This window comes from Hordeum vulgare, chromosome 7H, assembly GCF_904849725.1.
Source record: "Hordeum vulgare subsp. vulgare chromosome 7H, MorexV3_pseudomolecules_assembly, whole genome shotgun sequence".
NCBI lineage: Eukaryota > Viridiplantae > Streptophyta > Magnoliopsida > Poales > Poaceae > Hordeum > Hordeum vulgare.
This window is the reverse complement of record NC_058524.1, coordinates 404,451,039-404,464,326: the sequence shown is the minus strand read 5'-3', so window position 1 is coordinate 404,464,326 and position 13,288 is coordinate 404,451,039.

Here is a 13,288-nt window from a genome sequence, read left to right as displayed (position 1 = left end):
GCTTCACATGTAGATGCTGCCACGACTTCTTGCTTGCTGCTGCACCAGCTCACTGCCCCACCATTCAACACATATACGTATCCGGTCTCTGACTTAGAGTCATCCAGATCTGTGTCGAAGCTAGCATCGACGTAACCCTTTACGACGACCTCTTCGTCACCTCCATAAACGAGAAACATTTCCTTAGTCCTTTTCATGTACTTAAGGATATTCTTGACCGTTGTCCAGTGTTCCATACCGGGATCACTTTGGTACCTCCCTACCAAGCTTATGGCAAGGTTTATACCAGGTCTGGTACACAGCATGGCATACATTAGAGAGCCCACGGCTGATGCGTAGGGGACAGAACTCATCTTCTCTCTATCTGCTGCCGTGGTCGGCGACTGAGTCTTACTCAATCTCATACCTTGCAAAACTGGCAAGAACCCTTTCTTTGAGTTTTCCATATTGAATTTCTTCAATATCTTGTCAAGGTATGTACTTTGCGAAAGACCTATGAGGCGTCTTGATCTATCTCTATAGATCTTGATGCCTAATATGTATGCAGCTTCTCCAAGGTCCTTCATTGAAAAACTTTTGTTCAAATAGGCCTTTATGCTCTCCAACATTTCTGTGTTGTTCCCCATCAATAATATGTCATCCACATACAGTATGAGAAAAGCTACAGAGCTCCCACTCACTTTCTTGTACAGACAGGCTTCTCCGTAAACCTGTATGAACCCAAACGCTTTAATCACCTCATTAAAGAGAATGTTCCAACTCCGAGATGCTTGCACCAGCCCATAGATGGAGCGCTGGAGCTTGCACACTTTGTTAGCACCCTTAGGGTCGACAAAATCTTCTGGTTGCATCATATACAACTCTTCCTTAAGGTTCCCGTTAAGGAACGCTGTTTTGACGTCCATTTGCCAAATTTCATAATCATAAAAGGCGGCAATTGCTAACATGATTCGGACTGATTTCAGCTTCGCTAGGGGAGAGAAAGTCTCTTCGTAGTCAACTCCTTGAATTTGTCGAAAACCCTTTGCGACAAGTCGAGCTTTGTAAACGGTTACATTACCGTTTGCATCAGTCTTCTTCTTGAAGATCCATTTATTTTCTATGGCTCGCCGGTCATCGGGCAAGTCCACCAAAGTCCATACTTTGTTCTCATACATGGATCCTATCTCGGATTTCATAGCCTCAAGCCATTTTTTGGAATCCAGGCCTGCCATCGCTTCTTCATAGTTTGAAGGTTCACCGTTGTCTAACAACATGATTTCCATCACAGGGTTGCCGTACCACTCTCGTGCGGAGCGTGCCCTAGTGGACCTTCGCGGTTCTGTAGTAACTTGATCCGAAGCTTCATGATCACCATCATTAACTTCCTCTTCAGTTGGTGTAGGCGCCACAGGAACAACTTCCCGCGCTGCGCTACTATCCTGTTCGAGAGGGGGTGTAATTACCTCATCAAGTTCTACCTTCCTCCCACTTACTTCGTTCGAGAGAAACTCTTTCTCTAGAAAGGATCCGTTCTTGGCAACAAAGGTTTTACCTTCGGATCTAAGATAGAAGGTATACCCAATAGTTTCCTTAGGGTATCCTATGAATACGCATTTCTCCACTTTGGGTTCCAGCTTTTCTGGTTGAAGTTTCTTCACATAAGCATCGCAGCCCCAAACTTTAAGAAACGACAACTTAGGTTTCTTGCCAAACCATAGTTCATACGGCGTCGTCTCAACGGATTTAGACGGTGCCCTATTTAAAGTGAATGCTGCAGTTTCTAATGCGTATCCCCAAAATGATAGCGGTAAGTCGGTAAGAGACATCATAGATCGTACCATATCTAATAAAGTGCGATTACGACGTTCAGACACTCCGTTGCGTTGCGGTGTGCCAGGCGGCGTCAGTTGTGAAACGATTCCACACTTCTTTAGGTGTGTGCCAAACTCGTGACTCAAATATTCTCCTCCACGATCAGATCTTAGACACTTAATTTTTCTGTCACGTTGATTCTCGACCTCACTCTGAAATTCCTTGAACTTTTCAAATGTCTCAGATTTGTGCTTCATCAAGTAGATATACCCATACCTACTCAAATCATCGGTGAGAGTGAGAACATAACGATAGCCACCGCGAGCTTCAACGTTCATTGGACCACACACATCAGTATGTATTATTTCCAATAAGTCAGTTGCTCTCTCCATTATTCCTGAGAATGGAGTCTTAGTCATATTGCCCATGAGGCACGGTTCGCATGTGTCAAATGATTCAAAGCCAAGAGACTCTAATAGTCCATCAGTATGGAGCTTCTTCATGCGCTTAACGCCGATATGACCAAGGCGGAAGTGCCACAAGTATGTGGGACTATCATTATCAACTTTACATATTTTGGTACTCACACTATGAATATGTGTAACATCACGATCGAGATTCATCAAGAATAAACCATTCACCAGCGGAGCATGACCATAAAACATATCACTCATATAAATAGAACAACCATTATTCTCTGACTTAAATGAGTAGCCATCTCACATTAAGCAAGACCCTGATACAATATTCATGCTCAAAGCTGGTACTAAATAACAATTATTAAGGTTTAAAACTAATCCCGACGGTAGATGTAGAGGTAGCGTGTCAACGGCGATCACATCGACTTTGGAACCATTCCCCACGCGCATCGTCACCTCGTCCTTGGCCAGTCTCCGCTTATTCCGCAGTTCCTGCTTTGAGTTGCAAATTTTAGCAACAGCACCGATATCAAATACCCAGGAGCTACTACGAGCACTGGTAAGGTACACATCAATAACATGTATATCACAAATACCTTTAACATTGCCGGCCTTCTTGTCCGCTAAGTATTTGGGGCAGTTCTGCTTCCAGTGACCTTTTCCCTTGCAATAGAAGCACTCAGTCTCAGGCTTGGGTCCATTCTTTTTCTTCTTCCCGGCATCTGGCTTACCGGGCGTGGCAACAGCTTTGCCGTCTTTCTTGAAGTTCTTCTTACCCTTGCCTTTCTTGAAACTAGTGGTCTTGTTGACCATCAACACTTGATGCTCTTTCTTGATTTCTACTTCTGCAGACTTGACCATCGAGTACAACTCGTGAATGGTCTTCTCCATCCCTTGCATGTTGTAGTTAAGCACAAAGCCTTTGTAGCTTGGTGGGAGAGACTGGAGGATTCTGTCAATTATAGCATCATCCGGAAGTTCGACTCCAAGTGAAGTCAGACGACCGTGTAACCCAGACATTTTGAGTATGTGCTCACTGACATAACTGTTCTCCTCCATCTTACAGCTAAAGAACTTGTCGGAGACTTCATATCTCTCGACACGGGCATGAGCTTGAAAAACTAGCTTCAGCTCCTGGAACATCTCATATGCTCTGTGTTGCTCAAAACGCCTTTGGAGCCCCGTTTCTAAACTGTATAACATTCCACACCTAACCAGAGAGTAGTCATCACTCCGCGTTTGCCAAACGTTCAGAATGTCCTGGGCTGCTGCAGGAGCGGGAGGGTCACCTAGCGGCACATCAAGGACATAAGCCTTTTAGCTTCTTCAAGGATGAGCTTCAAGTTCCGAACCCAGTCCACATAGTTGCTACCATCATCTTTCAGCTTGTTTTTCTCTAGGAATGCGTTGAAATTGAGGTTGACGTTGGCCCTCTACAATATTTATAAAGACAACGTTTAGACTAAGTTCATGACAATTAAGTTCATTTAATCAAATTAAGTATGAACTCCCACTTAAATCGACATCCCTCTAGTCATCTAAGTGATACATGATCCATGTTGACTAACACGTGTCCGATCATCACGTGAGACGGACTAGTCACCAAGGTGAGCAACTTCATGCTGATCGTATTCAACCATACGACTCATGTTCGACCTTTCGGTCTCTTGTATTCGAGGTCATGTCTATACATGCTAAGCTCGTCGAGTCAACCTAGGTGTTTCGCGTGTGTAAATCTGGCTTACACCCGTTGTATGCGAACGTTAGAATCTATCACACCCGATCATCACGTGGTGCTTCGAGACAACGAACCTTCGCAACAATGCACACTTAGGGGAATACGTTCTCGAAATTTTAAGAGGGATCATCTTATTATGCTACCGTCGTTCTAAGCAATAAGATGTAAAACATGATAAACATCACAATGCAATCATATAGTGACATGAGATGGCCATTATCATCTTTGCTCTTTCGATCTCCATCTTCAGGCATCGCATGATCATCATCGTCACCGGCGTGACACCATGATCTCCATCATCGTGTCTCCGTGAAGTTGTCACGCCAACTACTACTATCACTACTACTATAGCTAACCGTTAGCAACGAAGTAAAAGTAGTAAGCACATGGCGTTGCATCTCATACAATAAATTAAGACAACTCCTATGGCTCCTGCCGGTTGTCATACTCATCGACATGCAAGTCGTGAAACCTATTACAATGACATGATCATCTCATACATCATACATGCAACATCACAACTTTGGCCATATCACATCACATGTCAAACCCTGCAAAAACAAGTTAGACGTCCTCTAATTGTTGTTGCAAGTTTTACGTGGCTGATTTGGGTTTTAGCAAGAACGCCTTCTTACCTACGTGACAGACACAACGATGATATGCCAAAGCTATTTACCCTTCATAAGGACCCTTTTCATCAAATCCAATCCGACTAGAGTAGGAGAGACAGACACCCGCTAGCCACCTTTATGCACGGTGTGCATGTCTGTCGGTGGAACCAGTCTCACGTAAGCGTACGTGTAAAGTCGGTCCGGGCCGCTTCATCCCACAATACCGCCGGAAAAGAATAAGACTAGTAGAGGCAAGCAAATTGACAAATCATCGCCCACAACTTTTGTGTTCTACTCGTGCATAGAATCTATGCATAGAAAACCTGGCTCGGATGCCACTGTTGGGTAACGTAGCATAAATTCAAAATTTTCCTACGCATATTCAGATCTTCCTATGGAGAGACCAGCAACGAGAGAGGGGTAAGAGCATATTCATACCTTTGAAGATCGCTAAGCGGAAGCGTTACTAGAACGCGGTTGATGGAGTCGTACTCGCAGCGATTCAGATCGCGGTGCGATTCCGATCTAGTGCCGAACTACGGCACCTCCGCGTTCAACACACGTGCAGCCCGGTGACATCTCCCGCACCTTGATCCAGCAAGGAGGAGGGAGAGGTTGGGGAAGAACTCCAACAGCACGACGGCGTGGTGTCGATGGAGAGACGAGGTCTCCCGGCAGGGCTTCGCCAAGCACCGGCAGAGAGGAGGAGAAAGAAGGGCACGGCTGCGCCGAGGGAGAGGGAGAAGTCTATCTCCCAAGGGCCAAAACCCCTCTCTATTTATAGGAGAAGGGGGAGGGGCTGCGCCACCCCTAGGGTTACCTCCCTAGAGGCTGGCGGCCACTAGATGGGAAAGGGGGCGGCGGCTAGGGTGGGAGGGGGTGGCGCACCACCTGGTGGGCCTAAGGCCCACCTGCGCCTAGGATTGCCCCCTCTCCCCACCACTTGCGCATTGGGTTGGGTGTGGGAGGCGCACCAGCCCACCTAGGGGCTGGTTCCCTCCCGCACTTGGCCCATCTAGCCTCTTGGGATCGTTGCCCCCCTTCGGTGGACCCCCGGGGCCACCTCCGGTGGTCCCGGTACATTACCGGTGACGCCCGAAACACTTCCGGTGTCCAAAACCATCCGTCCTATATATCAATCTTTACCTCCGGACCATTCCGGAGCTCCTCATGACGTCCGGAATCTCATCCGGGACTCCGAACAACTTTCGGTAACCTTGTATAACAATTCCCTATAACCCTAGCGTCATCGAACCTTAAGTGTGTAGACCCTACGGGTTCGGGAGACAGGCAGACATGACCGAGACACCTCTCCGGCCAATAACCATCAGCGGGGTCTGGATACCCATGGTGGCTCCCACTTGCTCCAAGATGATCTCATCGGATGAACCACGATGTCAAGGATTCAATCAATCCCGTATACAATTCCCTTTGTCTGCCGGTATAGAACTTGCCCGAGATTCGATCGTCGGTATACCAATACCTTGTTCAATCTCGTTACCGGTAAGTCTCTTTACTCGTTCCGTAGCACGTCATCGTGTGACTAACTCCTTAGTCACATTGAGCTCATGATGATGTTCTACCGAGGCCCAGAGATACCTCTCCGTCACACGGAGTGACAAATCCCGATCTCGATTCGTACCAACCCAACAGACACTTTCAGAGGTACCCGTAGTGCACCTATATAGTCACTCAGTTACGTTGTGACGTTTGATACACCCAAAGCACTCCTACAGTATCCGGGAGTTGCACAATCTCACGGTCGAAGGAAAAGACACTTGACATTAGAAAAGCTTTAGCATACGAACAATACGATCTAGTGATATGCTTAGGATTGGGTCTTGTCCATCACATCATTCTCCCAATGATGTGATCCCGTTATCAATGACATCCAATGCCCATGATCAGGAAACCATGATCATCTATTGACTAACGAGCTAGCCAACTAGAGGCTTGCTAGTGACACGTTGTAATCTATTTATTCACACATGTATTGCTGTTTCTTGTTAATACAATTATAGCATGAACAATAGACGATTATCATGAACAAGGAAATATGATAACAACCATTTTATTATTGCCTCTAGGGAATATTTCCAACAGTCTCCCACTTGCATTAGAGTCAATAATCTAGTTACATTCTGATGTATCGAACACCCATAGCATTATGGTGTTGATCATGTTTTGCTCATGGAAGAGGTTTAGTCAACGGGTCTGCAATATTCAGATCCGTGTGTACTTTACAAATATCTATCACTCCACTCTAGACATGGTCCTGGATGGAGTTGTAGCCGCGTTTGATGTGCTTCGTCTTTCGGTGAAACCTGGGCTCCTTGGCTATGGCAATGGCCCCAGTGTTATCACAGAAGAGTGTCATTGGACCCGACGCGCTTGGAACCACTCCAAGGTCGGTGATGAGCTACTTCATCCAAACTCCTTCATGAGCCACTTCTGAAGCAGCTATGTACTCCGCTTCACATGTAGATGCTGCCACGACTTCTTGCTTGCTGCTGCACCAGCTCACTGCCCCACCATTCAACACATATACGTATCCGGTCTCTGACTTAGAGTCATCCAGATCTGTGTCGAAGCTAGCATCGACGTAACCCTTTACGACGACCTCTTCGTCACCTCCATAAACGAGAAACATTTCCTTAGTCCTTTTCATGTACTTAAGGATATTCTTGACCGTTGTCCAGTGTTCCATACCGGGATCACTTTGGTACCTCCCTACCAAGCTTATGGCAAGGTTTATACCAGGTCTGGTACACAGCATGGCATACATTAGAGAGCCCACGGCTGATGCGTAGGGGACAGAACTCATCTTCTCTCTATCTGCTGCCGTGGTCGGCGACTGAGTCTTACTCAATCTCATACCTTGCAAAACTGGCAAGAACCCTTTCTTTGAGTTTTCCATATTGAATTTCTTCAATATCTTGTCAAGGTATGTACTTTGCGAAAGACCTATGAGGCGTCTTGATCTATCTCTATAGATCTTGATGCCTAATATGTATGCAGCTTCTCCAAGGTCCTTCATTGAAAAACTTTTGTTCAAATAGGCCTTTATGCTCTCCAACATTTCTGTGTTGTTCCCCATCAATAATATGTCATCCACATACAGTATGAGAAAAGCTACAGAGCTCCCACTCACTTTCTTGTACAGACAGGCTTCTCCGTAAACCTGTATGAACCCAAACGCTTTAATCACCTCATTAAAGAGAATGTTCCAACTCCGAGATGCTTGCACCAGCCCATAGATGGAGCGCTGGAGCTTGCACACTTTGTTAGCACCCTTAGGGTCGACAAAATCTTCTGGTTGCATCATATACAACTCTTCCTTAAGGTTCCCGTTAAGGAACGCTGTTTTGACGTCCATTTGCCAAATTTCATAATCATAAAAGGCGGCAATTGCTAACATGATTCGGACTGATTTCAGCTTCGCTAGGGGAGAGAAAGTCTCTTCGTAGTCAACTCCTTGAATTTGTCGAAAACCCTTTGCGACAAGTCGAGCTTTGTAAACGGTTACATTACCGTTTGCATCAGTCTTCTTCTTGAAGATCCATTTATTTTCTATGGCTCGCCGGTCATCGGGCAAGTCCACCAAAGTCCATACTTTGTTCTCATACATGGATCCTATCTCGGATTTCATAGCCTCAAGCCATTTTTTGGAATCCGGGCCTGCCATCGCTTCTTCATAGTTTGAAGGTTCACCGTTGTCTAACAACATGATTTCCATCACAGGGTTGCCGTACCACTCTCGTGCGGAGCGTGCCCTAGTGGACCTTCGCGGTTCTGTAGTAACTTGATCCGAAGCTTCATGATCACCATCATTAACTTCCTCTTCAGTTGGTGTAGGCGCCACAGGAACAACTTCCCGCGCTGCGCTACTATCCTGTTCGAGAGGGGGTGTAATTACCTCATCAAGTTCTACCTTCCTCCCACTTACTTCGTTCGAGAGAAACTCTTTCTCTAGAAAGGATCCGTTCTTGGCAACAAAGGTTTTACCTTCGGATCTAAGATAGAAGGTATACCCAATAGTTTCCTTAGGGTATCCTATGAATACGCATTTCTCCACTTTGGGTTCCAGCTTTTCTGGTTGAAGTTTCTTCACATAAGCATCGCAGCCCCAAACTTTAAGAAACGACAACTTAGGTTTCTTGCCAAACCATAGTTCATACGGCGTCGTCTCAACGGATTTAGACGGTGCCCTATTTAAAGTGAATGCTGCAGTTTCTAATGCGTATCCCCAAAATGATAGCGGTAAGTCGGTAAGAGACATCATAGATCGTACCATATCTAATAAAGTGCGATTACGACGTTCAGACACTCCGTTGCGTTGCGGTGTGCCAGGCGGCGTCAGTTGTGAAACGATTCCACACTTCTTTAGGTGTGTGCCAAACTCGTGACTCAAATATTCTCCTCCACGATCAGATCTTAGACACTTAATTTTTCTGTCACGTTGATTCTCGACCTCACTCTGAAATTCCTTGAACTTTTCAAATGTCTCAGATTTGTGCTTCATCAAGTAGATATACCCATACCTACTCAAATCATCGGTGAGAGTGAGAACATAACGATAGCCACCGCGAGCTTCAACGTTCATTGGACCACACACATCAGTATGTATTATTTCCAATAAGTCAGTTGCTCTCTCCATTATTCCTGAGAATGGAGTCTTAGTCATATTGCCCATGAGGCACGGTTCGCATGTGTCAAATGATTCAAAGCCAAGAGACTCTAATAGTCCATCAGTATGGAGCTTCTTCATGCGCTTAACGCCGATATGACCAAGGCGGAAGTGCCACAAGTATGTGGGACTATCATTATCAACTTTACATATTTTGGTACTCACACTATGAATATGTGTAACATCACGATCGAGATTCATCAAGAATAAACCATTCACCAGCGGAGCATGACCATAAAACATATCACTCATATAAATAGAACAACCATTATTCTCTGACTTAAATGAGTAGCCATCTCACATTAAGCAAGACCCTGATACAATATTCATGCTCAAAGCTGGTACTAAATAACAATTATTAAGGTTTAAAACTAATCCCGACGGTAGATGTAGAGGTAGCGTGTCAACGGCGATCACATCGACTTTGGAACCATTCCCCACGCGCATCGTCACCTCGTCCTTGGCCAGTCTCCGCTTATTCCGCAGTTCCTGCTTTGAGTTGCAAATTTTAGCAACAGCACCGATATCAAATACCCAGGAGCTACTACGAGCACTGGTAAGGTACACATCAATAACATGTATATCACAAATACCTTTAACATTGCCGGCCTTCTTGTCCGCTAAGTATTTGGGGCAGTTCTGCTTCCAGTGACCTTTTCCCTTGCAATAGAAGCACTCAGTCTCAGGCTTGGGTCCATTCTTTTTCTTCTTCCCGGCATCTGGCTTACCGGGCGTGGCAACAGCTTTGCCGTCTTTCTTGAAGTTCTTCTTACCCTTGCCTTTCTTGAAACTAGTGGTCTTGTTGACCATCAACACTTGATGCTCTTTCTTGATTTCTACTTCTGCAGACTTGACCATCGAGTACAACTCGTGAATGGTCTTCTCCATCCCTTGCATGTTGTAGTTAAGCACAAAGCCTTTGTAGCTTGGTGGGAGAGACTGGAGGATTCTGTCAATTATAGCATCATCCGGAAGTTCGACTCCAAGTGAAGTCAGACGACCGTGTAACCCAGACATTTTGAGTATGTGCTCACTGACATAACTGTTCTCCTCCATCTTACAGCTAAAGAACTTGTCGGAGACTTCATATCTCTCGACACGGGCATGAGCTTGAAAAACTAGCTTCAGCTCCTGGAACATCTCATATGCTCTGTGTTGCTCAAAACGCCTTTGGAGCCCCGTTTCTAAACTGTATAACATTCCACACCTAACCAGAGAGTAGTCATCACTCCGCGTTTGCCAAACGTTCAGAATGTCCTGGGCTGCTGCAGGAGCGGGAGGGTCACCTAGCGGCACATCAAGGACATAAGCCTTTTAGCTTCTTCAAGGATGAGCTTCAAGTTCCGAACCCAGTCCACATAGTTGCTACCATCATCTTTCAGCTTGTTTTTCTCTAGGAATGCGTTGAAATTGAGGTTGACGTTGGCCATCTACAATATTTATAAAGACAACGTTTAGACTAAGTTCATGACAATTAAGTTCATTTAATCAAATTAAGTATGAACTCCCACTTAAATCGACATCCCTCTAGTCATCTAAGTGATACATGATCCATGTTGACTAACACGTGTCCGATCATCACGTGAGACGGACTAGTCACCAAGGTGAGCAACTTCATGCTGATCGTATTCAACCATACGACTCATGTTCGACCTTTCGGTCTCTTGTATTCGAGGTCATGTCTGTACATGCTAAGCTCGTCGAGTCAACCTAGGTGTTTCGCGTGTGTAAATCTGGCTTACACCCGTTGTATGCGAACGTTAGAATCTATCACACCCGATCATCACGTGGTGCTTCGAGACAACGAACCTTCGCAACAATGCACACTTAGGGGAATACGTTCTCGAAATTTTAAGAGGGATCATCTTATTATGCTACCGTCGTTCTAAGCAATAAGATGTAAAACATGATAAACATCACAATGCAATCATATAGTGACATGAGATGGCCATTATCATCTTTGCTCTTTCGATCTCCATCTTCAGGCATCGCATGATCATCATCGTCACCGGCGTGACACCATGATCTCCATCATCGTGTCTCCGTGAAGTTGTCACGCCAACTACTACTATCACTACTACTATAGCTAACCGTTAGCAACGAAGTAAAAGTAGTAAGCACATGGCGTTGCATCTCATACAATAAATTAAGACAACTCCTATGGCTCCTGCCGGTTGTCATACTCATCGACATGCAAGTCGTGAAACCTATTACAATGACATGATCATCTCATACATCATACATGCAACATCACAACTTTGGCCATATCACATCACATGTCAAACCCTGCAAAAACAAGTTAGACGTCCTCTAATTGTTGTTGCAAGTTTTACGTGGCTGATTTGGGTTTTAGCAAGAACGCCTTCTTACCTACGTGACAGACACAACGATGATATGCCAAAGCTATTTACCCTTCATAAGGACCCTTTTCATCAAATCCAATCCGACTAGAGTAGGAGAGACAGACACCCGCTAGCCACCTTTATGCACGGTGTGCATGTCTGTCGGTGGAACCAGTCTCACGTAAGCGTACGTGTAAAGTCGGTCCGGGCCGCTTCATCCCACAATACCGCCGGAAAAGAATAAGACTAGTAGAGGCAAGCAAATTGACAAATCATCGCCCACAACTTTTGTGTTCTACTCGTGCATAGAATCTATGCATAGAAAACCTGGCTCGGATGCCACTGTTGGGTAACGTAGCATAAATTCAAAATTTTCCTACGCATATTCAGATCTTCCTATGGAGAGACCAGCAACGAGAGAGGGGTAAGAGCATCTTCATACCTTTGAAGATCGCTAAGCGGAAGCATTACTAGAACACGGTTGATGGAGTCGTACTCGCAGCGATTCAGATCGCGGTGTGATTCCGATCTAGTGCCGAACTACGGCACCTCCGCGTTCAACACACGTGCAGCCCGGTGACGTCTCCCGCACCTTGATCCAGCAAGGAGGAGGGAGAGGTTGGGGAAGAACTCCAGCAGCACGATGGCGTGGTGTCGATGGAGAGACGAGGTCTTCACTACAAGGAATATGCTAGTACACGACGCTATTTTTTCGTCGCTACATCGTCACGGTTTTTCATTTACGACGATCGCACGACGAAAAACCAAGCGTCGGAAATGGAGCGTCAGAAATGAACAACCACGACGTTTTGATCAAAATCGTCGTAAATTTACGACGATTCCTGGATTGTCGTAACCTTTACGACGATCCTAAATCATCTCTGAGAATCAAACCCAGTCATACGTGGCAAAATTACGACGAAATCAAAACATCATGGTTGAAATCAGCCCAACCCATTTAAATTGATCACATGGGCTGATTTTATTTTTTTGGGCTTTTTCTTATTGGGCTTCTTTTTGGGCCTTAGCCTATTTACATCCACTTTAGTATTTGTTTTTGAATTTTTTTATCATTATAATTTGGCCCTCGCCTTTTAGTGCCCAAATACATTTGATCCAGATTCAGTTTTGGCCTTTTTCTATTTTTTAATTCAGCAACTTTTTGTTCCAAAACATGGTTTCATTTCTATTTGTTGGGCCTTTTAACCCAATTATTTGTCCAATATTAAATCCAACACTATTTCATATTCAAATCAAGAAAACTCCAAGTCGAATTAAAATCATCCATCATATAACATCATATAATACATCTCCCAGGTTTACATAACACAATAAGCCATCTCCTAAATACATTTCCGTACACAGGAATATAGCAAAAACAAACAGAATTCCATTTGAGAAATAGAACAATGGCACATGTGCTACTGTCACTACAATGGACTACTGTCACTATAGCAAAAACATCTGCTACTGTCACTACAATGGACTTCATTCCACTAGCAAAAACAAACAGAATTCCATTTGAGAAGGCACATGTAGATTCGTTATTCCAGATAACAATTGTTCCCTCTTTGTAGTTTCCTCGACTCCCATCTCTAGCAAGAGCTTTGACGACAGCATCACAAGCAGTACTGCGATACTCATACAGGTCAAACAGGAAAATTGACTAGAAAAAAAAGACTGACAGGATTATATGA